At 39.0% G+C, this 14853-nt stretch overlaps 1 long non-coding RNA gene across 1 annotated transcript; it reads right to left on the bottom strand.

Moving 5' to 3' along the window:
* Positions 1-8850: 8850 nt before the first annotated feature.
* LOC149067757 (uncharacterized) lies at positions 8851-14578 on the bottom strand. The gene is made up of 3 exons (XR_016195294.1): positions 14332-14578; positions 12774-13029; positions 8851-9103 (listed from the first exon to the last, which is right to left on the bottom strand). It is a non-coding gene; the product is annotated as an uncharacterized LOC149067757 (long non-coding RNA).
* Between the last annotated feature and the right edge of the window lie 275 nt (positions 14579-14853).

Consider the following 14853-nt stretch of genomic DNA (forward strand, 5'->3'; position numbering starts at 1 on the left):
CGGCTGTGACCGCAATGTGCATTTATTGGTCGCGCGAGAGCTATTTGATCGTCTCACCAAAAGAAAGACGAGAAATGTATTGACCATAATATCTGTACTTCACGGGACATCCACCTATATCAAACGTGTCCATACGTCCCGCTTTCTCAAATACGTATTTCTACGTGGTTAGTCTCCTACCCAGAGGTCTTCAATCTCATCATCTAGTTACGAGTACAGCCTGTATCAAAAGAAGAGTACCCTTACAACTAGTTTGACGCACCGATGCATGAACCGCTGTACGCCTCTAGGGGCGGGATAGCAATGCATGATTGATGACACTAGGCCCGTAATTTCGGGGGGGGGGGCATTGCCCCCCCTCTGGCTTTTAAAAATACACTAAAAATGATATATATATATGTATGTATGTATTTGCATATATATATACAAATATATACATATATAAAATTATAAGTACATGGAATACATTTTCCTTGCCCCCCCCCCACACCGCCCTGGAAAAAGTTGAAATGACGGCCCTGGGTGACACCAATGCATGAAATCACGGTGATTTCAATTATTCAATGGAATTTGTACAAAGTGTTTACTTCGAACGTTGATCAAGTGCTCGCGAGCGCGAAATCGGACACGACAATCAAGCACTCTGAATGCTTCAGGCAGGGCCGGATTAAGATGTTCGAAGGCCCTAAGCCCTTAAATGATTTTGGTGCTCCCCCCCCCCCCCCCCATACGAAAATTTTACACAATGTTGAATCTATCAGTAGAAAAAACATTGAATGAAACTGTGTATTTCAATAGTAACTAATCTAAGACCAGCCGTGGATCCAGAAATAGGGTCGGGGAGTAATCACCCCTCAAAAAATCGGGATGATATGGTAAAACTTGGCCTGTCCCGTAAAATACGGGACAATTCTACAATCGTACACAATTAGCCAACCCTCCTGACTCATCGCTGTGGATCCGTGAGTGTGTGTAAGGTTGAATATATGATCTGGATATTTCTGAGCACTCACTTTATTTATCTGAAAGCTTTCTCCTACATTTTTTGGATCAAAGTCTTTGATAACATCTTTAAAACTAATGCTACTTATACCACATTCGTGCCTGTACTTAGTAAAATGAGCCATCATATATTTTCACATATTTTAATCGAGGAAATGGACCCTCAATCAAAAATGGTTCTTTTCCCCACATTGTTTGCTCTTTAACTGAACGCATCTTAAATTTTCCTTTCAGTGTTTTGATTCTAGCTTTGAAATTACAACGTTAATTGATTTTATTGGTTTTTTCCATCCCCAAATATTCAGCTTGAACTATCTCTACACTTTCCTTGATTGAAAATTCTTATGAAAATTTTATTAAAAGATCAATTTTTAAAATTATGCAAAAAAGATAGAGACATGCATATCAATTTTACCTCTTTTTTTTTTCTTTTTTTTTGAATTGCCAAAATGCACGCTTTCGAACTTAGATAGATCATGGATTTACTAAATAGGGTGGCCTCTGTTGATTCGCCCTTCATCTCATCAACTATTTGACGTAGAGGTAAGTTCCCAATTTGAAAAATGCCAAAAATGTGTCTAGAAACTACTCTGTTTCGGTTTTGAGAATGAAAATACAGTGTGTCACAAAATAAAATAAAAAAATTGATTCTACATGGACACCCGGTCCTAAAAAAAAACCTAATTAGAAAGCTGTTGCAAATACCAAAATCTGCGAAAAGTTGGGAAAGAACATGTAAACTAGGGGGGCAAGCCTCTTTCTCTCATTTATGCTGTTCTTTCCCAACTTGTCTCCGATCAGGACCGGACTTAGGGGGAGGGGGTGCGAAAGGTGCGGTCTCACCGGGCCTCAAAATTTCAGGGGGGCCCCAATTTTTTCTCGGCAGATGCTTTGAAAATTTTTGATTAAAATTTAATTTTTTTCCCCCATTAAACTATTATTGATTGTGAAAGGAGGCTTTCAGTTTAAAGCCTCAACAATATTATTTTTAGCGTTATTAGGTATGGAAGTATCTTTCATTTCTAAAAGAAAAAAAAGTGTATGTTATGCAGGTGGTCGCATTCTTTATCCCTTAAAAAAGTCTGGCCTTTCTTTCTGCCGTTAAACTATAACAGGGCTATATTAACCAAAAAAAACATGCTTAGAGCATCAAACGAAAATGGAAACTAGAAGAGATATCTAGCAATTTTTCCCCCTTGAAAACCTCTCCTCTCGTTGGAGTTATCATCTGGTCTGGAGGTACCAATAGTGCGCACAAGGTGAAGGTTTGTAGTTTCATTCGGCGATGATATTCCGCTATTGATGGTCCATCCTGTAGCACGGATATCTCCGGATGACGATTGCCCCGGAGCGAGGCAACTTCGACTGTCCCCTGGAGTGTTAATTGCATGCCTTCCTGGAAACCTCTGAACTGTCATGTTTCCCTAGGGAGGAAGGCTTGAGAATTTTTCAGTCGTAAACATTACCATCCGAATCATTCTCTCATATATTCCGGAAGACGGATATGCAATGTGTAAATTCTAAATTTTCACAATTTTTACTACTGAGCTTCCGAGAAAAAAGTAAGACGTTTTTCTCTGATTTTTTTCCCTCAATCTAATTATTCACCTAGTACAGGACCAACATTAGAGATATCTTGTTTCCATGAACAGAAGCCGGATCTTGAATCCTGCGAACTACGCGGCCGCAAAAGACGCCAACTGAAAGGGGTGATTTTTTTTTTATCACCAAAACATCATTCGCTTACACTTGAAAGATGTCCAGAACGGACCCCGTTCATGAATAGAGAGTTCGTGCATAAAAACATTTAGGAGCACAAATTTCCGAACATTTAGGATGTAGGCTACGTTGCTTACAGCCCCGGTAGTTCATTGCCTACTGTTAAATAAATTGTATCTGAGGTTTAGGCTGATTGCAGCTGAGGTTGTTAATATTCGACACAACCTATTCCAGAGCGTCTTTTTGAATTTCGAATTTGAATATTCAAATATTGAGATTACAATCTTGGATTTTGTTTGGGGCAAAAAACGCTTGGTTTTAAATAAGTAAAAACATTGAAGAGATCATATACAGTGAATCCCACTTATAGCGTCTTCCAAAAACTCATGAAAAACGTTGTTGGCGGGAAAACGTTTTAAACGGGAAATTTCAATAAGTGTTAGTAAAAGTGAAGAGATCACGAAAATAAGTCGTACTAAGCGAGAAAACTTTTTAAGTGGGACCCGGTTAAGCGGAATGCGCTCTTTAGTGATTTTAAATTAATCTACATTTTTTTCAAATGTAGTTCTATGAAGTTTCAGAATGTTTTTCTTTATTTTTGTGAATTCCACATCCCCCTCCCCAGATCCTGGAGCAGGGCCCCTAGGCTGAGATCTTTGGCGGGCCCCAAGCCAGACTTTTCACGGGCCCTTCTGTAATGAATTTATTGCGTGAAAAAAAAATTATGGTTATTGTCCCTGATCCCAGGACTGGAGCCCTGTCAGCAGTGCCGTCTTAACGCATGGACACACCCGGGCATGGCCTGTGGGGTCTCAAGAGAAAAAGGGCCTCACAAAAATTAATAGTTGAAATTTTCGAGGAGCATACATGTAAATTTGCCAGGTAGGGCCTCAGAAAAATCACTTGGCCCGGGGGCCCATGGTGCGCTTAAGACGGCCCTGGCACCCGAACAAAGTGATATATCTGAGCCCTCACCCCCCCCCCCCTTCCTTCTGGCTGGAAATGCTCACCTAATAATTTGTATCAAAAATGCTCCAAAAAAAAGTTCACCAAATCCTATTATTCTGAGCCCCTCGCCTTGGGTGGACCCTGGCCCGTAAATGGGCTGGAGCAACCAGAGTCCTGCCTTGCGCAATAAGGGGGGAGGGCTTACAAAAAATATACACTTATTTTGCATGATAATAAATCTTTTCAAGAGAGGCCCTAAGAAAGTCTGCCCCGGGGCCCCGAGAAGGCCCGCTACGTCCCTGGGTGGACCCCCATAGGCCCTTCTCACAAGCAGGGTCGCAACAGGGTCGATGTTTCTTCAGCCGGGCAAGATCACATTTTGGCGCCCTTTGTAATGTTTGGTGCCCTCTCCCTGGCACTGGACCCGCTTGCCCACCCCCATTAGTTGCGGCCTTTCACACAAGAGTAGGCATGACTGCAACTAGATGCTCAGTCAGCCGGGGAAAGGACGCATTTTAGTGTCCACCCCTCTGATCCGACGCCCGGGTCACAAGACACGCTGCTCCCGAGGGCCGCAACTAGAAGGGAGCAGACACGGGACGATAATGATCAGTTTTTGTGTATTTTCCCACATTATAAACTTACTACAGGGGGGGGGGGCATGAAAAGTTTGGCCTGGAGGCGTACCAGAGATCCAAGCCTAGGAGCCATGCTGCATGCTGTAGGGGATATGGGATCCATGGTTTTTATAAATTCATTACAGAGTAATCAATATCCAGTAAAAAATCCGACACAGCGGCCCTGCTTCTGGAGGGTGGAGGGGCCCTGATGTGCCAATATGCGTGAGAAGAAATCTGTACTTGTGCGGAACTTATTTTTGGTGTCCCCTGCCCACGTTTTTTTTTTGTCGTTAAAGCTTCTCACTTTTTCAACTCGAATTTCGCACTCCTCTTAGAGCAGTGCCCAAGTGCGGATCCAAACGGGGAGCGATCGCCCCGCTTAAGAGCCGAATAATATGGGAGAAATTTGTCTGTCCCGTGGAAATACGGATGATCCAATGCACCTACGCAGGAAGTCGCTTCTCCGACACATCGCCCTGGATCATGGGGGAGATTGACTTGGAAGTCTGGGGGGGGGGAGGGCAACGGCATTATATGCTGGGGGGAGGGGCACGATGATGTCTATACATATATGCATTAGATCAGCCGAATCCACCTTCGACGCTGGGGGGGTGGGGCAATGACCCCCCCTCTCCCGTATCTCCGCCCATGCCCTGGAACCGCCTGCCTTCACTCCATTCACCGCTGAAGATCTCTGCCTCGGCTTTATTCGCAACTGAAAATGCCTGTACCTCCGTACCATTCGGAGCTGAATATTTCTGCCCCCACTCATTTCGCATCGCAGCTGAAGATATTCACCTCTGCTCCATTCACTGCCTTTGCTCAGGAACGGATCAAGGGGTGGGGGCGATAGGTAAGAACCTAATAATATTGGAAAATTTTCCTATCCCGTAAAATACGGGACGATCCAACGAACTTACACAATTCGCTTCTCCCGACACATCAACCTGCATTCGCACCTGGCGATGCCCCATACAGCGGCGCAGGTCGCACGTCCAAATAAACTTCCCTAGTTAAAAACACCGATTAGGGTTTCTTTTCTGAATTGTTTCCAATCTGCTTCAACATTACAAGAGGGTGCCAAAATGCTTGCTTGGTACAGCTGACCATACCCCTAGTTGTGGCCCGGGTCTACGATGGTCTTAAGGTGGCCTTGATGTACAAATGAGTAGGGGCAGAAAGGAATCTCTGCCCGTGCGGGATCCATTTTTGGTGCCCCCGATGACGTTTCTCAGCTCAACAAATTTCTTTTTACCTTCCAACTCGGATTTGGCACCCTTTCTTAGAGAGGTGCCCCATGTGGCTGCACAGGTCGCACGGCCTCTGAGGGGGCTGAAAGGTTTCAGCCCAATTTCTTGCAATTTTTGTTGTTTTCATACTATAAATTCTTTATCGAGGGACCAGTGAAAAATTTGGCCTCTAAGGTCCCAACAAAGATCCCAGCCTAGCGACCCCTGCTGCAGGACTTGGGTGCGATAAATGCATCCAGTCTTCCCGACTAGGCCAGTAAATCCTATAGATATTGTATCTAGGAAGTAACAATTTTAAGGGAATTAAAATTATTTAATACTCTAGAATACTTTAGGACATTCATTTTTAAAAATATTGTTGGTCCTGCTATCTACTTTCAAAATCAGAAGTGCCTTATGTGGTGATGACGAAAAGCTCAGGTATAGAAAACTAAATCCTTCATTCAGCTTTGCTCCTTATAAACTAAGCTTATAAACTGACCTGGAAAATCAAACTTCCAGTTCAGTAATTTTTTCAAGACCCAAGGAGACATCCAAAACAAAGTTAAAAACACTCTCCACACCAGCAGACGCCAGGACGAGCCGTTAAAACCCAAAACGGCTCAGTGATATGATTGGCTGATGAGGGAGTGACGTCAGTACAAACGTACTAACGTGGTTTCATTAGTTTATCATATTTGGCAAGAAATTATACTTTTCCATGTTAGAAACAAGTCGCCAAGATGACCTTATGTTGCTATCTTTCAAAACAGAACTGTATCTGGAAATCGTATGACCATGTAATCTGTATTTTACGGGACAAAATTACGTAGAACTCAGAAAATTGCAAAATTTCCCCCGTTATCACGTCATTTCTGGTAAAAATACTCATTTTGTGGATTTTCGTCTTCGAGAGAAATTTTTTTTTTTTCAAACCGTGAATTTTTAATTCTAATGAAAATTTCCCATCCATGAAATTTCTCGTTTTCAGATATTGGTTGCATTCAATACTACTGTGTGCTGTTGTTTCGTACATGCTCGAACCGTGGCCAACTGTGGTCCTCGGACTTATCTGATGTGGCCTGCGACCTCAAACTTAATTTTGTAAAAATTTTCAGATCACTTGAGTGACCGCCGCACAGTTCCAGAGCACACTTAAACGGTCCGTGGCACATTTACAGAGAACTTGAAAGGCTCTTGGAACAGTTTAACATCAATCACTCAAGTGACCCGCGACATATACACAGATCACTTACCTGCGGCATGGTCTAGAACACTTGAGCGAACCCGACACATTTCCAGATCATTTTAGTGATCCGCGGCACATTTTAGATCACTTAAGGGGACTTCGGAACAGTTCCCATCGCTCAAGTGGCCCTCGACACATTTACAAATCAGTCAAGTGACCCACGACATATTTACAGATCACTTAAGTGATGTGCGGCACAGTTCCAGAGCACGTAAGCGGCCTGCGGTGCAGTTCCACATATTACTCGTTACCCGTGGCTCAGTTCCAGATCACTCAAGTGGCCCACGGTATATCTCCACATGAACTAAGTGGACCGTGACACATTTTCAAATCAACGAGGAAGTGGCCCGCGCTCTCCTAAAGATTGAGTATCCTTGCATTACAGTAATGTTGAAGCGAAGGGTCAATGGCAAGATTCCAGTTGGTCCGTGTAATCATACGGACTAAACTTTTTTCACTTCCGAGCTTATAAGCGAAAAAAGTTTCGTCATGATTCTTATCAGTATAGTGTTTTAACAATAAGAGAGCCACTAGATCAAATGGACCCCAGGACCAGGGCAGCAAACAGATTTGGTGCCCCGGACCAGAGGGGGCGCAAATATAATCTATTAACCCCACCTTCAATATTAGAAGGACGAGGCACCAAAATGCGTGCTTGCATCGGCTGACTAAGCCTCTATAGTTGCGGCCCTGTCCAGAAATTTATTTTTGAGGGGAGGGGACAGAGTAATAGAGAGCAAACGAATATACCATGTTATAACATATAACTCTGTCATTTGCTTAGGTTTTGAGGGGACGAACCCCCCTCCCGGCACTGATGGACAATTGAAGGCTTTTACCGATTCTCAAATTTTTTTTTCAAAAATACAATTTTATAATTACTTGTCATAAATTTTTAATTGCGTATTTCTTTCATTCATTCTAAATTTTCAACAATGGGGTTATAATTAACTCTCACATTAGATTTTAATAATGTATCTCTTACAATTCTAAATTTTCATAATTTTTTATTTATTATATGTTCATATTTTTAGTTTTCATCATTATATATATACTGAGTGTGCTGTACTAATGTGCAACATACTGAAAAAAAAAGCGCGGAACCGCTGACGTACGCAAGATGGGGTTCAAAACCCCCAAACAGAAGCCTACGCAGGGGGGGAGTGGGTGCTCAGGGAACCTATATGCCCTCCCCAAGCTATCAGTGGTTTTTTTTTTTGCAGTGAAAAAAAATGAGCACCTCTCCTTAAGAAAATCCTGCGTAACGCTACTGAGCAGAGACCAACGGGGAGATCAGTAATTTGGCAGATTTTTTTAATTGCTGGAAAAGAGACGTTGACACAAAATGAAATGTTGTTCGAACAACAAACTATCAAATTAAATTCTTCGGTGCCAGTCTTTCTATGCTTTGGTTTTACACTTGAAGTATTGGAAATACTGCACAAATAAATTGAGCTATTCAAAATTTCGTTTGTTTGTATGCGCTCGCATTATCAGGTTTCATCCAAGTTTTGTGCTTTAATCACTAGAGGAATGATGGCTTGGATGGGAAAACAAGCAACCTATTGTTTTTACATTGCTTTGCACTAAATATTATGGGAAAAGAGTTAGCGGCCCCCTGCTGTAAAGACAGTGCAAGAAATATTGTGTCACTGGCGTTTTTCTCGAGCTAATTGACTTGGATCCCAGAAAGCACAAATGTGGTAAACTTTTTCTCGCTGTAGATTTTTTTTTTTAAATTAGTGAGTTCAGCCCTGACTTCAAGGATTGTAGGTGTGTTATCATTGAATTCAAGGTCTGAAAGGGTAATAAATTTTTTTTTTTTGTATAGGCTACCATTATTGCCAAAAAAGCAATACCCAAATACCTTTATATTTTCAAAATTCAATGTTATTCAAAATATCTTTCCACTTCTCGAATATCAAAATTCATAAGCTGGTGAATATAAATTAATACAGTAACAAAGGATAGGAATCAGACTTGTTTAGAAAAAGTCCAAAAGCACCTCCGCTCCAAATCCTAGCAAGTCTTGAGAGTTCAATGAAAATTTCACATCATTTTTGTAAATAAATCACAAAATAAATTGAAATTGAAGTATTTATTGATGAAAAAATATTAACTAATGTTCATTTACAATACGTATGATTGCAGCCACTATGCACATGCAAAGGACTTTCTAAACTTTCGATCATTTCTACTTTCTTAGCATAAAAGTGTCAAACTCCTTTTGAATGCTGTCTTTTTGGTGATTAAATGTTTCCTTTCCAGAACTGAAACTAATGAATCTCTGATATCATCTAGTGTTTTGTGGAGAAAGACCCCAGCTTTCATTTTATCTGAAAAAAGAATGAAAACAATTGTAAAATACTAGACAAGCAGTTATGATGAAAAAACATTCATTTAACAATTAATAATACAAATACAAACTGAAAGGCCACAACAAGGAAATTTCCCAAGTGAGGACTGATGCTGGGAATAGGTTTTTAACTCAAGCAAGGACGGTGAGCAAACAGATGGTGTTCCAAAAGAGATGGGATAGTTTTAAAAAGATGGCAGAACAGGTGAAACCCCATTTTCACCTTAGCATCATGCATGGAACAAAAAACGTGCTACAATACACTTGAGCAGCAGAATTGACTTCTTGGGGGGGGGGGGGGGGGGGGGCAAGAAATTTTCTACAGAAAAACTTTAAAAATTACCAACCTTTAAAAAATGATTTAAATTAATTGAAAATGATTACAATAGCATGTAAAAGGTGTTTTCTTTTGTAATATTTTTTTCTGAAAATATTTGAAATCATTATTATAATATATTTAAAATTTTGTTGACAAGGGAGGAGGTGGAGGGTATCGGAGGAAGCCAAAATTATTTTTACACAATACAGTAGACGCGGTTTATTGAAATCATGCATAATGCTATCATTTGGATATTGCTATCAATCACTAATATAAAATATAGAATGGACCAATATTGTAACATAGGCAAATATTCATTGACAGTTATCAGGACTCATGGCTTTCGTTTTTTTTTTTGCATTTAGAAGCTGAGGTTTAACCATACTTTTGTAGATTAAAAAATGTAACCCCCCCCCCCCCCAATTGACAAACATTTCTGTATTCTGGATGATGATTTTTGCTTGCACATGATATCGATAGGCTATCTGAATATTATTAGCTGCTATAATCCATGGACGTGTGAAGCTGCTTTTGTAATGAGCTTCCGGCAATGTAGGCACACTAAAGGTAAGATCAAAAAAAGAAACTTCAAATTCTCAGTCAATTATCCAAATCGAGTTTTTACTTGAAAGACTATCTCGAGGGATCTATGGAACACATACAGTACATAAATTAAACACATGACTGAATTTAAAAAAAAAGATTTTAGCTTAAAGGGAAAAAAAACCCAGCATGATTTTTCCTCAAAACAGTCCTAAATAATGTTTTTCGACTTTTCAGAGACTTAATGACTCCTCCTGATGTTGAAAGGCACACTGCAATAAAATCAGAAAATTTTGTGCCACCCTTAGACTCCATTTTAACAATCACATGAATTTCAGGCTACCATTTACCCATTTTATAATCACCACGTAGACTGAGATTTGTCAAGCCCTGAGTTATATGTAAAATGGAGTTGCCCTGTTTTCATGTATCCTGTTTGACCAAGTAGGACTCAAGATCATCATTTGGCTTCTGGGTTTCTTTCGGCTATAGTTATCAATTGGTTATTGTTATCTGAAACTATACGAGTCCACATTTTGGAAGAAAAAAATATTGGTTTGTTTTTTTCTTCATTTTTTATGAAAGCCCCATTTTTTGTGATTCCAAACCAGGCCTTTGACGCTTAGAACCGAAGCTATGCCCACTTTAGAGTTGCATTTTTACCAGGATTGGCAAGTTTTTGATGGTTTAAACTTTCACATCAAAAACCTCAAATATTGCTTTTCAATATAAAAATTCTCATTGGAAATGCACATTTTAATTACATGTAATGTTCAAAGTGACTGTTATACAAAGAATAAATATGATTGTAGAATAACTTTCTACTCTAAAGAATTATTTTGGACAATATATGTTTTCTTTCTTACAAATACACTTTTAATAAATATACACTTTTTAATAAAGCATAGCATAAATGCTGAACGAAAAACTATGGAATGATTTAATATTCTTCAATCCAAGATGATTCTTGATCCTCCAAAATTTCTTTAACTGCTTATATATGTGTATTGATATAAATCATCTGCTGTACTCTTTTCATAACAGAGAGGTATTTAAAAAAGTTATTTTACATCGTATATGTAATGTTGTTTTCTGTTATTATTAAATTATCTAAATAATCACTGATATTCAAAGCAATACCCTTATCGTACATAACATTAGAATATATCTAGCAATCAAAATAATAAATTGTAAGACTAAAATTTTCTCTAATTTGGCAGCGCTGGCTTGTATATGATGCTTAAGAAACTCTTGTAACTTAGTGCATGAGTAAGGATAAGTTTTTTTACTATGATATATGGTATATTTACCAGCATTTATAATGCAATGGTTTTTTTGACTGAAGCTGTATCTAAATATGCAATGGGCATCATGTCCTGTCAGTTCTTTGATTAAAAATACTTGTTAAAACTCTGGATTTATATGAAATTTTTAGGTGAGAATAAATGAGCACAATTAGTGTATTAACAGATGCTACACGAGAAATTTTATATGGAATAAAATTTTGTGGGTAGATCAGAAAATTTAAAATATTAAAATAGATATTTTGTGCTCAGTAATTATAATTCAAAATATAAAAACATGTTAATCTACATAAAAGTGTTTTGTTATTCAACCTATCTATCAGGTTAACAAAAACTGTTTGACATCAGTAAGTTTTTGACTGTTTTAATACTGAGCTAATTTCTGAGGTAAGAAACCTATCCCTGATCTCTTATCACACATATTTTGAATAAACAGCTCCACTTTGCTAAGTAAATTGAACACAGGTAATCAGTAGTGTAGATAAAATGAAACATATGAAAGTGTTTTTCATAATGTTATACTGTATACTTATTGTGTTCAAAACATTTATCCAAAAGCATTCATTTAAGATTTTGATGGTTCAAACCAGTTTTTGACACTTATGTCAAAAACCCAATCCTGGTTTTTACATCAAGTAATCTGTGAATGAAAATTTTAATGGCGTTTTATGAAGAATGTTATTTCTGACATTTTACTTGGGTTTGAAACACAATTTCTAAAAACCTATTGACTGTATCATTGCAAAATTTTATTATATTTTGCCATTTATTCTTAAGTACCATAAACCAAAACCTAAGGTGTATAAAAATCTAAGTATTTGTCCAATTGCAGTGTTTTACATACACGATATGTTAAGTGAGATTTCAAAAAATTCCCATGTACATCAATTGAGTGAAATGATATTTTTGCCAAAATTTGGGATTCAAATCGGAGTAAAAACGTAGTATAGTTGAAGTTATATGATGCATAAATGAAATATAACTTTTTTCTAAAAAAGTATAGAGAATAATTGAGGCCAAATCTAATCGTAATATAAATGAGAAAGTATTATAAATTAGTTATATACACAGGGTTCCACTGTAAATAAGTGATTTCCCAAATTGTCTGGAAATACAATATCCTGTTCCCGGAGGCTCAAAAATGTCAGGAATTTAGAAACCCTAATGCCAGCCTCTCTCGCAAGAGTTTTCTTTAGGGACAGCACACAAGGCTTTGCGCCCAGGCCGCCGTTAAGCTCGAGCTGCCCCTGGTTGAGGGGGGCCCATGGTACTATTTCTAATATAACACTAATTTTTAGATTGTTTCTGTAGTTTTCATGGCTATAACATTTTTGAAAAAAAAAAAAGAAGGCACAATTGAATATAGAAAAATGTAGGTTAGCGTGTTAATGACTTCATTGCTACCAACATGTCATTAAATATAGAGGTAGCTCAATAACTAGAAAAGATGCATTAAGGAAGGGGGAAGAATCACAATTTCTTACCTCTCTGCTTTGGTAAGAGCCAAAGTGACTTTGCCAGTGCTGTACTTTGATTCCTGAACTTTCAAATAATAGTATTTCAGCAGGACACTAGACATTCATCTTTCCGCTACCCTGACTTTTGCAACCTTTATGGCTAGTGCATCTGCTGGCGAAATTTCCTGACCCATGACAGACAAAGGTCTTCCACATTCATTTTGTATCATTCTGATGCTGCTTTTGATAGAAATATTTTGACTGCCTTTCCAAACATCATAATCTACAAAAAAAGAAAATCGTGTATTTCAAAAACACAACTCAGGGCCAGAACTGAAGGGGGGGGGGGGGGACAACAAAATTCAGAAGGGATGCTAATTTTACATGGGGGAAAAAACACAGTTGCAAAATCATTAATCAAATTCTAGTGGTGGGAGCAGCAAAATCACACTTGGCCCCACAAAAATCACAGAAAACCCTTACAGCGGCAATCTTGAGATATCTTGTTAAACTTGATCTACTTTATTTTGGTCACCCCGAAATATTTCGGGTTCTTTTAGCACACTTTTATAAACATAAGTGGCAATTGCGATGCACATCAGGAAAATTTTAAAAACGCTCGAAGGGTTAAGGTTCTGGCGTAATTTCCATTTTCAGTCATTTTAAAGTTGTTGCCACTGGCGATTTCATGATGGGGTGAACAAAAAAAAAAAATGTTTTAGCTTTGTGTTTGCTTTACACGCAAACAAGCGTATAATTTAAGAAATATATCAGATACTAAAGATATTTGTTTACGTAGATTAAATGAATTAATGGAAATACAGTGAACAAACGTTATAACGACCACGTTCTTATCACTACCCGATTCTTCAACGTTTCCTATAGTGGAAAAACCATTATTTTATTCTAATTAGCTTATTTATTCAATATAAATTGAAATCAATTTTTTAAATGTATCACGATATCCTCATTGAACCTTGGTTTTCCCGCAAGCTGGAAATGGACTGGACTACAAATTTCAATAAGCTTGATTCTCTCCTAATTTTTAAGGCATACCATTAAGGCAGGAAATAGGCTACTGTAACTTTGATGCCAGTGTCATCTTAATGCATGGACCACCCCAGCGTGTGGGGTTTCCCCCAACAGCCTGAGGGCCTCGAGAGCAGCATGACTGAGATCCGGTTTAAATTGGACAGTAAGCATGGCAATTGGTTGGGCAGCAATTTCGGTCCAGGTGGGCGCCCCCCCCCCCCGGCACTGCGTACGCCTCTGGGGGCCGTGATGCTCTTAGAACGCCCTTGCCCCAGGGCCGTCTTAAGAGTATCATGGGCCCCCGGGCCAAGTGGTTTTTCGGAGGCCCTATCTGGTAAATCCTAGAAAATTTGAACTGGATTTCATTTTTGTGAGGCCCCTCTTCTCTTGAGGCCCGGGTGGGCCCATGCGTTAAGACGGCACTGCCTTGCCCAGCAATTTTAATGATGGTCGTATCACGATTTCCTTGATTTAAGGAAGTTTCTGTGCATATATCTGCAAATCGAAGTTCGACACTTTATTACGAATAATTTTAACAAACGAATCAACTCACCCAGGATCGATGAGAATACATGCTCCTCGCATTCAATTTCATGTCAATAGCTTTCAATCAGATGATTGCGAAGAATGTTGAGCCGAGTGCTTTCACGTTCTGAACGCATCAACAGTACAATATATTGTTTGTTGGCCGTTTATTTTCGTCATGGAATGACAATTACGAATTAAAAACCCGAGAAAAAACAAGCGCAAAACGTGAGGGAAAATGGCGGTGCGAAAAAGGAAAGCATAAACAAAATGAAATTTCGACGCCAACCAGCTCGCAGCCAGTAAACCATTCATTTTTGTTACATCATCGGCAGCCAATCATATCACGGAGCCGTTTTGGGTTTTAACGGCTCATGACTAGGCTGACCATATTTCCTCGAGAGAAATACGGGACATCGGGATTCCAAATACGGGAAAATACGGGACACCGCCAATTATCGCCAAAAACTACGCCAAAACAAAACAAAGTTGCCAAATATTGTTGAAATTACAGAAAAATCACAATGGCGGGAAATGATGCATTACTGCA

The sequence above is a fragment of the Pholcus phalangioides genome, unplaced genomic scaffold, assembly GCF_987345545.1.
Source record: "Pholcus phalangioides strain wild (caught in Gottingen) unplaced genomic scaffold, Ppha-v1.0 ptg000028l_1, whole genome shotgun sequence".
In the NCBI taxonomy this organism is placed as follows: domain Eukaryota; kingdom Metazoa; phylum Arthropoda; class Arachnida; order Araneae; family Pholcidae; genus Pholcus; species Pholcus phalangioides.